The sequence below is a fragment of the Triticum dicoccoides genome, chromosome 4A, assembly GCF_002162155.2.
Source record: "Triticum dicoccoides isolate Atlit2015 ecotype Zavitan chromosome 4A, WEW_v2.0, whole genome shotgun sequence".
NCBI lineage: Eukaryota > Viridiplantae > Streptophyta > Magnoliopsida > Poales > Poaceae > Triticum > Triticum dicoccoides.
Window position 1 is genome coordinate 660193297 of NC_041386.1, and position 11233 is coordinate 660204529.

At 45.2% G+C, this 11233-nt stretch overlaps 1 long non-coding RNA gene across 3 annotated transcripts; it reads right to left on the reverse strand.

Moving 5' to 3' along the window:
• Window positions 1-7002: 7002 nt before the first annotated feature.
• LOC119287788 lies at window positions 7003-11233 on the reverse strand. Of its 3 annotated transcripts, XR_005140947.1 has the most exons (6): window positions 10839-11233; window positions 10177-10236; window positions 9137-9245; window positions 8619-8867; window positions 8399-8476; window positions 7003-7853 (listed from the first exon to the last, which is right to left on the reverse strand). It is a non-coding gene; the product is annotated as an uncharacterized LOC119287788 (long non-coding RNA). The 3 variants fall into 3 exon arrangements; XR_005140946.1 differs by lacking the exon at window positions 9137-9245; XR_005140945.1 differs by having other exon boundaries at window positions 8619-9245.

The following is an 11233-nucleotide window of genomic DNA, read 5'->3' on the forward strand; positions in this document are numbered from 1 at the left end:
ACATGTGATCGAACTTCAGCTTCTCCTTTTGACTTTCGCATTGTGTCCTTGCATCGACAATGACCCGGCGGAGATCATCATCATCGGGCACATCGTCTGGTTCCTCTTGATCTTCAGCAGCTTCCACCATTGCAGCATCATCGGGCACATCGTCTGGTTCCTCTTGATCTTCAGCAGCTCCCCCATTGCAGCATCACCATATTTAGGGGGCACATAGTTGTCATCGTCCTCTTCTTCTTCGCTGTCTTCCATCATAACCCCTATTTCTCCGTGCCTCGTCCAAACATTATAGTGTGGCATGAAACCCTTGTAAAGCAGGTGGGTGTGAAGGATTTTCCGGTCAGTGTAAGACTTCATATTCCCACATTTAGCGCATGGACAACACATAAAACCATTCTGCTTGTTTGCCTCAGCCACTTCGAGAAAATTATGCACGCCCTTAATGTACTCGGAGGTGTGTCTGTCACCGTACATTCATTGCCGGTTCATCTGCGTGCATTATATATAATTATGTGTGTCAAAAGTAAGAAAATTAGACAAGTATCTATATAAAGTAAGAAAATCAGACAAGTATCTATCTAAAGTAAGAAAATCAGAAAGAAGATAAGAACAAAAGGCTCACCATGGTGGTGCCGCCGACGAGATCGGCGCGGGCGATCGACGGCGGTGAAAACGGGGACGGGGCGTGACAGACCACTAAATCTAGACAAATCTCGGGAAAAATGGAGCTCCGAGGTCGAGCTTCGAGAGGAGAAAGCTTAACTACTGTGGCTCGAGCATTTCATCGAACACCTCATGTGCAAAGGAGGTGAGCTAGAGCACCCAAATGCCCTCCCCTCGCCGGCCAGAAAAAACAAAGCACTGTGGAGTGCTCTGCCGCAGCGATGGGTATATATAAACAACTTATTTGTCCCGGTTCGTGGCAGGAACCAGGACTAAAGACCCCCTTCTGTACCGGTTCTAGGCACGTACCGGTACCAATGGCTGTGGGCCAGGAGCGCGGCCCATTGGTCCCGGTTCGTGCCTAGAACCGGGACAAATGGATCCAGACGAACCAGGACCAATGCCCACGAGGCCCCGGCCGCCCCCTGGGCTCATGAACCGGGTCTAATGCCCCCATGGGTCTCGGTTCGTGAAGAACCGGGACTAATGGGATGGCCAGGCCCGAACCAAAGCCCTGTTTTCTACTAGTGGGAGTCAAAGGGCAAGATCTCGTGGTCAACCGCTCCAGGGTTAGGCAGGACGGGGGCCCTGGGAGGGGGGTAGCAATGCCACCGGAGCATCGCACCGGCCCCTCATACATGCGGGGTGGTGTTGTGGCATGTCCGAAGAGGCGGTACCCGTCTTCGGGGTGTGTCCCCCCTCACGGACGGCGCCATTTGAGTGTGTCTCTGGGGTGGTGTTGGGAAGCCCTGAATATCCGGGGAAGGATTTGAGTGTGTTTATGCAGCCGTTGGTGGATGATTTGCACCATTCTTGGTACTTTCCGAGGTTGACATACGACCGGCATCTGCAGAAAAATTTCTTGATGAAAGTTTGGCTACAATATTGCATGCATGACTTTCCCGGCTATGCCCTGTTCTGCGGATGGTGTACAAGTGGAAAGATGCCTTGCCCAGTGTGCATGCAGGCCTTGATTTTCATTTGGCTGAAGAAGGGTGGCAAGTATGTTGCCTTTGACCTGCATTGACAGTTCCTCCCTCCAGACCATCCTGATAGGAAAGACAAGAAGAACTTCACAAAAGGCAAAGTTGTCCATGAAGTAAATGAGATTCCAACGTTTTCTGGTGCGGATGTGCTTGCATGTTCATGAAGGTAACTATTACTGACTTTTCATTGTTTCAAGAAGTCAACTATATGTTTCGTGCTCACATGTCATGCTTCCAAAATTTGCATAGGTTGTTCCTCGTTGGTGCTATGGAAGGGATGACAGATGGGCGAGTTTGGTGGATAGGTGGCTCAGCGACGAAGCAGAGTTTGCTGCCAAGAGCAGCAAGGCTCGGGTTAACCATGGAAGAGACGGGACACACGGCCAAGGAAACAGGAACCACTGGGGCTTCAAGGCCATGAAGGTTTATCTATATGCATGATGCATTTTTGTTCTTCTTTACCGTCATGTTCTTATGTATGGCTAACTTCTGTTTGACGTTGTAGGAGGACAAGTTGAAGAGGCCGCTCTCAGACATTGAGTCGTGGAAGCTGGCCCGCGAGCGGAGTGATCGCAAGGATGGCGAGAGCCAGTACTACGGCAAGACCGAGGAGCACCTGGAGTCTTACACTCAGCAGTTTGAGAGGTTGCATCCGGATGTTCATGTTCCTGAGGTCGCCCAGTCTCAGATCGACGACACAGCGGTGGTGGCCATCCAGGGGAAGCCCCATGGCCGGTATCCGTGTTTCGATGGCTTGATCACTCCTTCAGTCTCGTACAGACGACTTCAGGCTACCAACCCGAGCCCGTTAGAGAGTACGGGGCGTTCATAGCCTCCCTTAGCCCGCCGATGTGCTGTAAGTACTTCCCCTTATCTTCTTTGTCTCTAACTTTCTCAGTTTATTTTCAGCACTGCCCACTTAGAAACAACCTCAATTTTGTAGGCATATCAGGTCTTTCTCGAGCATAGGCATGTTGAGGTGCGGGAGTACTTGCAACCGTCAAGCAATGGTAGTTAGTTTTGCCCTCTTAAAACCAAGCTAAAATTTGCACTTTCATTCCTTCTAATCTTCTAGTTTGCTTGTTTAACTAACATCCAGGCTATGTTGGCGTCTTGGACTAACCGCATGGAGCCACCACAAATTGGACCCCCACCACCACATGCGGGAGAAGCCCCACACATTCCCACGTTCGATGAATGGGTGGCACTAGGCGGTGATAGTCCGGTTAGTACACTTGCCTAACTACTGACAAACTAGTTCTCGTTCATTCAACACTATCATATCATATTTACCGTTAGAATCTTCTCTCAAACATGTAGGCGACCGGTGGCTCGACTCTTGCTACATCGACCCCAGTCACTCCGATCTGGCAGAGTGATCCTGGTCTTGGCGATGGTGGTCTTGGTTGTGCTGGTTTTGGCAGAGGTGGTCTTGGCGGTGGTGGTTTTGGCGGAGGTGGTGGTTTTGCCGACGGTGGTCTTGCTTGATGTCGTGACATACCTTTCATGTTCTTACTTTGAAATGATGTTTCATGTCCTGCACTACTTATGTTCATGAACTTCTGCCGGTGATGATCTTTAGATGATGAACTTGAGTATGTTTAAATGATGATGATGAACTTGAGTATGTTTAGATGATGAACTGTAATATTTCTGCATAATCCCATATTTTCGGCTTTGAAACGTTGTCAAAATGAATTGGAAAAGAGAAAACAGGGGAAATAATTAAAAAAATCTATGCCTACGGCAATGCCATCGGCATAGATGCGTCAGGTCTTCCCAGGGCCTACCAGTGGACGCCACATGGCAGTGCTATGCCTACGGCAAAGCCGTCGGCATATATTTCATCTATGCCTAGCCTTGCCGCCAGGAGGCACCACGAGAAGCCACGTGGCATAGTTATGCCGACGGCCTAGCCGTCGGCATAGATCTCCACCTATACCACGTGGCTTCCACTGATTCGTCGACGCTTTTGATGGCGCTGTCCGTTGCCGTCAGGCAAAAACACTGCCGACGGCTAAACTATGCCGACGGCCGGGCGGTAGCCGTCAGCATAGAGCCCTATGCCGATGGTCTGACAAGACTACGCTGACGTGATCTATGCCGACGGGGCTATGTCGACGGCAGCCGTAGACATAGATCTATGTCGACGGGAAATGACCTATGCCGACGGCTAGGCCGCGAGTCCGGTAGTGAACGAATATTTTTCCATTTTTTCATTTATCATTAATCTTTTTGCTTCAAATTTTATGTAATTGTTGCACTACATAGATTTGGAAAAAGGAAAACGGGTATAGTGATACAGTACAAAAAGGAAATATTGGTTTGCACATTAAATCCTGTCAGCCGGAAGGTTTCCTCCTACAAAGCCCCATATGTGCCATCCGTCATCAAATTAAAATACAAACATGATATACACTCAACTTCAAAAATCAAGCAAATCGGTCATCAAATTAATATACAAACATGATATACACTCAACTTCAAAAATCAAGCAAACTGGACATAGCTCAGATGGTTAGATTCCACTTGGTGGAACCGGCCAACCGGGGTTCACATCTTTACTTACTGAATTTATTTGAGGCGTTCCAGCGATGTTCGTTCAGTGGGAGAAGATAGTTCCGTCAACTACGAGGCGCTTGTGGCGACTTTGTCAATCTCAAGAAGTTGTGCCGGCTCAATATCTCAGAGGTGCTCATAGGGATATATATAGGGCATGTATGTGCGTTCATAGGAACGAGTGTGCGCGAGCACCTGCGATTGTATTGTGTTAAAAAAACCTCCAAAAATCAAATACAAACTTGAGTATTGCATACAAATTCGTTTCTCTTTTTGTACAGATACCAACAACCATACAATGTTCCTCCAACAGAAATGAAACCCACCAGACAACAGCCAGCAGGAAGATAGGGTTCGAAAAAAGGCCCTGCCATTACAGGTTCATCTCATCTTCCTCACCTCCCAAACCGCTGACAACTGACCCCAGATAGCGACGCTTGATTGTACGACGCTGATCTTCCCCCGCCATCTTCAGAGTGCGTCGAGTAAGCTCGCGCCGCCATGGCTGAAACTTGAAACCAGATCCAGCAACGTTGCGTCTGCGGCGGTGCAATCCAGCCCAACTGCAGTGGTGCCTTCATCCTTTACTATCACTAGATGACCTGGTTGCGCCAATGGCGTAAGAAGCGAATTAGAAGCGGTGATGGTAATGAGTAGTCCTGGCCATGGGCAGCCCGGCCCGACCCGGCCCGGCCCGGTCTTGTCCACGGGCCGAGCTCGGGCCTAAGTTTTGAGCGCGAAGCACTGGCCGGGCCGGCCCCGGGCCCGTTGTTTTCCACGTTTAAGGAAGAGGCCCAGCCCGTGGCCCGACGCCCGACGGGCTTTTAGCGTGATGGGCTGGGCTTAGGCCCGATTTTTAGGCCCGACAGTCGGGCCGGGCCGGGCTTGGGTTTTTTTGCGTCGGGCTTTGATTGGCCCGGCCCGAGAGCCGGGCCTGGGTTTTTTGTGTCAGTTGAACGATCACCGCCAGAGATCACCGTCATACTGCACTTGGTCAGCTGAACGATCCTCCCACCTGCCATAAGAGGAGCTTATCAAAGTAAGCTGACTAAAAATTAAGAAACAAGAACAAGCGGAACATCGCAAGGCAAAACACTCAAAGCACCAACTTGCTCATTGTCACTTGAGCCCCAGTGTACTGTCACAAACATAGTCGGTTCTTGGGTTTCCTTGGAAGTGCATTTGAAGGTGAAAGCATATGCTTGACCTTCCTCCATGTGCGCCTGATGGAAGAAGTCGCTCTAGCCTCTAGTGATGGTGGCCCTTTTGTCAACACCCTTGATAGCGCAAAGGGCGAGAGCAAACCAAGCTTCCAAACCATGAGAGTAAGAATATTTAGAGACCGATCAATAACTCCTTGTAGCATAGGGAAATAGATACAGGTATGATGTTCCTACATAGTGTACGTTGAAGGTTGGTTCATAGGGTATTGGATACTCTTAGCAATATTGAGAGACATCCAATAAGAATTCAAAGTACATATTTGCATCAATCAAATATCTGAAGAGATGCATAGAAGGAAATGCACATACAACTTCACAGTTTTTTATGGACAAAACGACCCACATCTAGACCTAAACATCACCCAAGGATGATACATGACACATGACTAAATTTCAGAATATAAAGCAGAGAGCCTATTAACAGTGGTATTCTAAATCTGTTGACTGCACAACTTGTGCAAGAAAAATGGACAAAATAAGACACTGCAATTCTCTCCTGAAGGTGAAATAGTGCGCCATGCCCCCTTCCCACGTTCTGTAAACATAAACAGAAACATAAAATGCTCGACATTCAGACTATCGGGGTGATTTTCTTTTGTATTGGGTAAGACATTGCATCAATCCATCATCTATTTGTGAAACATTTTACAACATTCATCCCAAACATCAGGGGAGGGGGGCTGTAAGATTAGTCACATGCTACTCAAATACTTGCGCATGTCGAAAGACAATAAAAGTAGCCATTCGGGTACCACACCGTCGTTGTATCAATCCTTATTACTACTTCGGAAAAAAAGTACATCATATCCTCAGGTCAGCCGGAACCCTTAGGGATCAGGACAGCGAAACCTTCCGAAGGGTTTTCGACATGTAAGGTCAGAAGAATCTTATTGTTCGTTGGCCTGAAAGGAAAATGTTGCAAGGATTCAGTCAAAGATAAAGTCTGCCCCATGGCCACACACACACACACACACATGCTCAGTCACGAACATAGGAGTCAGCCTGTGAGAGGAGCTCAAATACATATAGAGATCGATGGTTCAAGCAGAGCGACAACATGTGTACAGGTCAATTACACAGAGAAAATAATATAGTGGTTACTTATCTGAAGTGATAACTCATAACATTTTACTCATGCTGCAGGGCAGAAATCGTTGCATACTTATCAAATTCGGTTACTGTTTCAACTGAAAAAATGCAAGCAGAATTCATAGAAGAGATAATGTCAACCAAAATTATATGTGAACGTACATTAGAAACTTACATGGAGATGTAACGCGGAAGCAGAGGCGGCTATACCCTTCTGAGAGGCTTATAGCTGATTCAACTTGTTGGTGACTTTACAATAATAAGCTCAATAGAACAATATATATGATCAAATTCGGTATCGACTAATGGACAAATAATCTTTTTTCTGTAGTTTACAACTGTACGTGCTAATCCATCTTAGCACTGTCCAAGTTTCTACTGTATAAACTGATTTGATACCAACGACGACTATAATAAAAATTCATAGCACTGTATCAGCTCCTAATCAACTCTATTATTGTTAACTTGGTGCTTATGGAAAGCCAAATACGATGGTTTTGTTGCTTCAATTGAAAATATCATATCAAACTGGATTGAAAACATATTTGTCCACACCTGATTAATTACTAATGAGATTGTAGGACGTTTGGTCAAAGTACGCTTCAATAGGATATATTAGATCAAACTGGACTGAAAACATATTTGTCCACACCTGATTACTAATGAGATTGTAGGACTTTTGGTCAAAGTTATTAATAAGATTACACCGGTGAAAAAACTACAGTTTTGACCATATTTGATTGATCAAGAACATGGATCTTCCTATCTTGTCTTCACAAAGACCAGCAAAACAATGCTTCTCATCCAAGGTAACTTTTGAGAAGTACATGGACATAGAGATATATAACAGAAACTTCATAGAACAAATATGGTTATTTAAATGGCAAAGATAATGTGTGAGCGTGCTGCTGCTCATCTTAACACACATCGGTTATCCACCATGCAAACCATGGTATGTTAGGAATGGTCGTGTTACACACAACATATTGGTGTTGTGATGTATGTGCGTCCTGTTTAGATTCACAGCTTCGTATGTACCTGGCCAATTAACTAATCTATGTGAAGCTATCTTGATCCTTTTGATTGTGTGGACACATACATTGCGATGAAAACAAACCAATCATAGAATCAAAGAAAACCCAGTCTAGTGACTATGCAACACAAGGAAGTACTGAAGCGCTTGCCTTAAATCTGAAGGCAGGTCCAGGAGTTGTGTGTGTAGTTGATAGACTGAACTGGGAGCGGAGCCCTTGTCATCACCGTTGTAGAAGAGGATCCCGCTGCAAACACTTGAGCAGCGCCAACCTTAGTTGTGCTCTGACTACGACCCGATCTGCATGACGTATCGCGTATGTGAGAAGATTTTGTTAACTTAGAAAATCAGAATACTATTGCCAGAGTGCAACACTATTTCAGTTTACTAAAAACCCGAACATGCTTGATCATTCAGAACTTCTTTGGAAGTCAAGTTAAAAGTCCAGGTGGATTAATCTTCTTAGGAGAAATGACCAAGTATATGTGCTATATTTTCTTCACTTTAGGTTCTGGATTAAGCCATCTATGCAAGTGAACATACAAAAGACTGGATAATTTCGAATTAGATACTCTAGTTATCCAAGCATAGCAAGAAATCAATGGAAGAATCTATCCAAAAACAAATAAAAGGGCATGCGCACTGTAGAGAGAAACAATGGATCTATACATTGTTTTCCCAAAAACAAAGGATGTAATTATGTGGCAATAGGAAGATGAATTCCGGGAGGTAGAAACCTATGGAGAGGCACACAACACCATCTGTACATAATACAAAATTCAAGTCGAACCTGCAGTAGCAGGAACAGTTATAATGTGATCAACAGTTCCAGTTCAAAACTTAACTGCTAGAGACATGATCATGTCTAGAGAGTTATCTGCCATGCTGAGAAACTGGCTTGGTTTCTCATCGGATGCTGCAAGCTGCAATATAGAGTACAACACATATAAGATAGTGGCCAGCTATATACTTGCTTAATTACAGAAAAACAGAGCAGCATTCTACCTGAATGGGATCAAGATGAAAATGAAAAAGAAATAGAGAGAGAGAGAGAGAGGTGAGCACCTAGTTCAGATTATCTTGGGGTAGCCATCTGTTCACGCCACCCATGTGCGGATGTGCACCTCTGTCGATGCTTGACCTTCTTGCTGCACCTACTGGTTTTGGCATCGGAGTGAGGGGAGGAAGAATGGTATGGACCCCAACGAAAGTCGCCGATGGGCGTTCGCAGCTTGGCCCAGCTAGCCGCCACCATGTCTCCCCTGCCCTTCCCCTACGGTGGCATGCTCCCCGCCGGTTTCCTGTTCGGAGGCTCTGCAGTGAGCAAATTTATGTCAATTTTTTAATTCTCTCAATGGATGAAACATTGCTATGGTTAAATGGCGTAAATTATATAGGTTTCAGTTCGGGCATGGATATGCGGGAGAACATCTGTTTAAGTTCAGCAGCTCTGTTACAATGAAAGCTCGTGTGAGTCTAAATCCTCTTGTAAAACCCTCATGATTAGCATGGTGAACAAACATAACACGTGTAACTACAAAAGTCTAAATCAAGACGAAACTGGGAAAAAAATCATCACAAACCTTGTACAGCTGCATTGAAGTTTAAAAGGTCATGCAGGAGATGCTGACTAATATACAGCAAAGTTCACTTCTGAATTTGGGCAACCACATACAGGTATCATATTATTACCTAAAAAAAATACACATGTACATGAACGCCTAGAAAGCTTAAGAGTTTACAGGACACTTAGAGTTTACAACATAAAGAAATAATATTAGCACCTAAAAATACACGTGCACATGTATGCCTAGAAAGCTTAGAATTTACAGTACACACAACAAGCAAATATACCTCAAAAATTCACTTCTGAATCTTGGCAAACAACATAAAGGAATCATATTATTACTTTTGGGATTAGGGAAGCCGAGCGAAACTGTAAACATAATGTATATCTAGAAAGCTTTTTTACAGGAACTTGACAAAGCACTTCTGAACAAGGCTGCTTTATCTACACTCAGACATCATCAAAACTATATTACTTGCATTTCTTGAACATGTCTGCATAGCGATAGAACTACAACAGGCGGCATCACGCACAGATCTACTGATCATGAAGATACACTTCAACTTCTGTTGCAATGACAGCTTGAAGGAAACTATATTACTCTATTTTGTTTTCAGAGATCATGCCACATATAAAGATTTTAACCAAGGAAATTTCATAATTCTGGTCATCAAAAACCTCAAAAAATACATGCAAACAAACTGCAGATACAAAACCACATGTAACTATTGAATCTTTTAGAGCCCAGTTATCTGCAAAAGAAAAATTTATCCTCTCTGCCAAGCTTAGTGAATCTCGGTTCAACAACACAAATGTAATCTTGACCTACTGGGATCACAATCATACAATTGCAGTAGCAATCTAAGAAAATTATATTAGGCATACATGGCAAACTTGACAAACTCCAGCCCTCCTTAATCAGTTTGCACCAAAAACACCAGAACAATCTCAGGAAAATAAATTCAGCATAGATGTCAACCAAACACACAAAATCTACCAGAACAAAGAATGCAAAACTTTATTAAGTATTAACACCTCATGCACAGCAACACATACCCTTCTTCTCGCGATGATTTGGTGCCAAGATACCTTCTCGGTGTTGGGGTTCGACCTTGCCTGTGGTGGAGAAGGGGTTCAAAGTCAACTTGCGTTTTATGTCAAAAGTAAGACTGAATAAATTAATTGGGGATATGAAGAACACAAATAGCATTGAAAATAATAATAATGATGGGCGTACGACCCTTTGGTTCAGGTAGGGATGTGTCGATCTTAGGTTGTGTATCCTCTGAATTTGATTTCAAACAACTGCGGGCATCAACCTACTGTTGTGAACAAAAAATTTCAAACAAGAAGAGCACTCAAATATTCAGTTTGGAAGGCTCATCTGTACATATTAATTCCCCTGCATATAGAAAGCGAATGGACAAATATCAGAGAGTTAACTGTCTTTTAGCAATACCTTCTCAACAATAATGATATGAAGTTCTAGCACTGAACAATCCATGTCCAAATCAAAGAAATAATAGCAACACAAATAACAATTTCTCTATCCTAGTATCAATTCTCCACTATCCAATCCATGTCCAGATCAAAACAATCAGCAACACAAATAACAGTTTATTTATCCCCAATATCAATCACCAAAAAGTTGTAGGAATTATTAAAAGAAAGGGAGTGAGACAGAGAGAGAGAGGGCACAGAGGAGAGAGGGGGAGTACCTGTGTGTGAAGGGGAGATTGGCGCTGCCAGGGCCGGGCGCCGCGCACGGGAGGTCAGCGGCGAGGCTCCTGCAACGAACGCCCCCATGGCCCGAGGCCCTGCGTCACGAGCGGAGGAGGCGGCGGGGATATTCCTCCCCAGACGCCCCCACACTCTCCTCCTCCTCCTCCTCACACGTCTCATCCACCCCTCCTCGTCCCGGATCCCGCCGAATCCGAGGCTTGTGGGCGCGGAGGCGAGCTTCTCCGGCGGCGGCGACGGCAGGAGAGGAGGCGGGGGTCGCGGGGGAGACGCGCGGGCCGGAGCTGGCCGTAACCGGCCGGCGCGATGGGGAGAGAGAGGGGTTAGCGAGAGAGAGAGAGGAGGGCGACGAGGAGGGGGAGGCGAGTGGGAT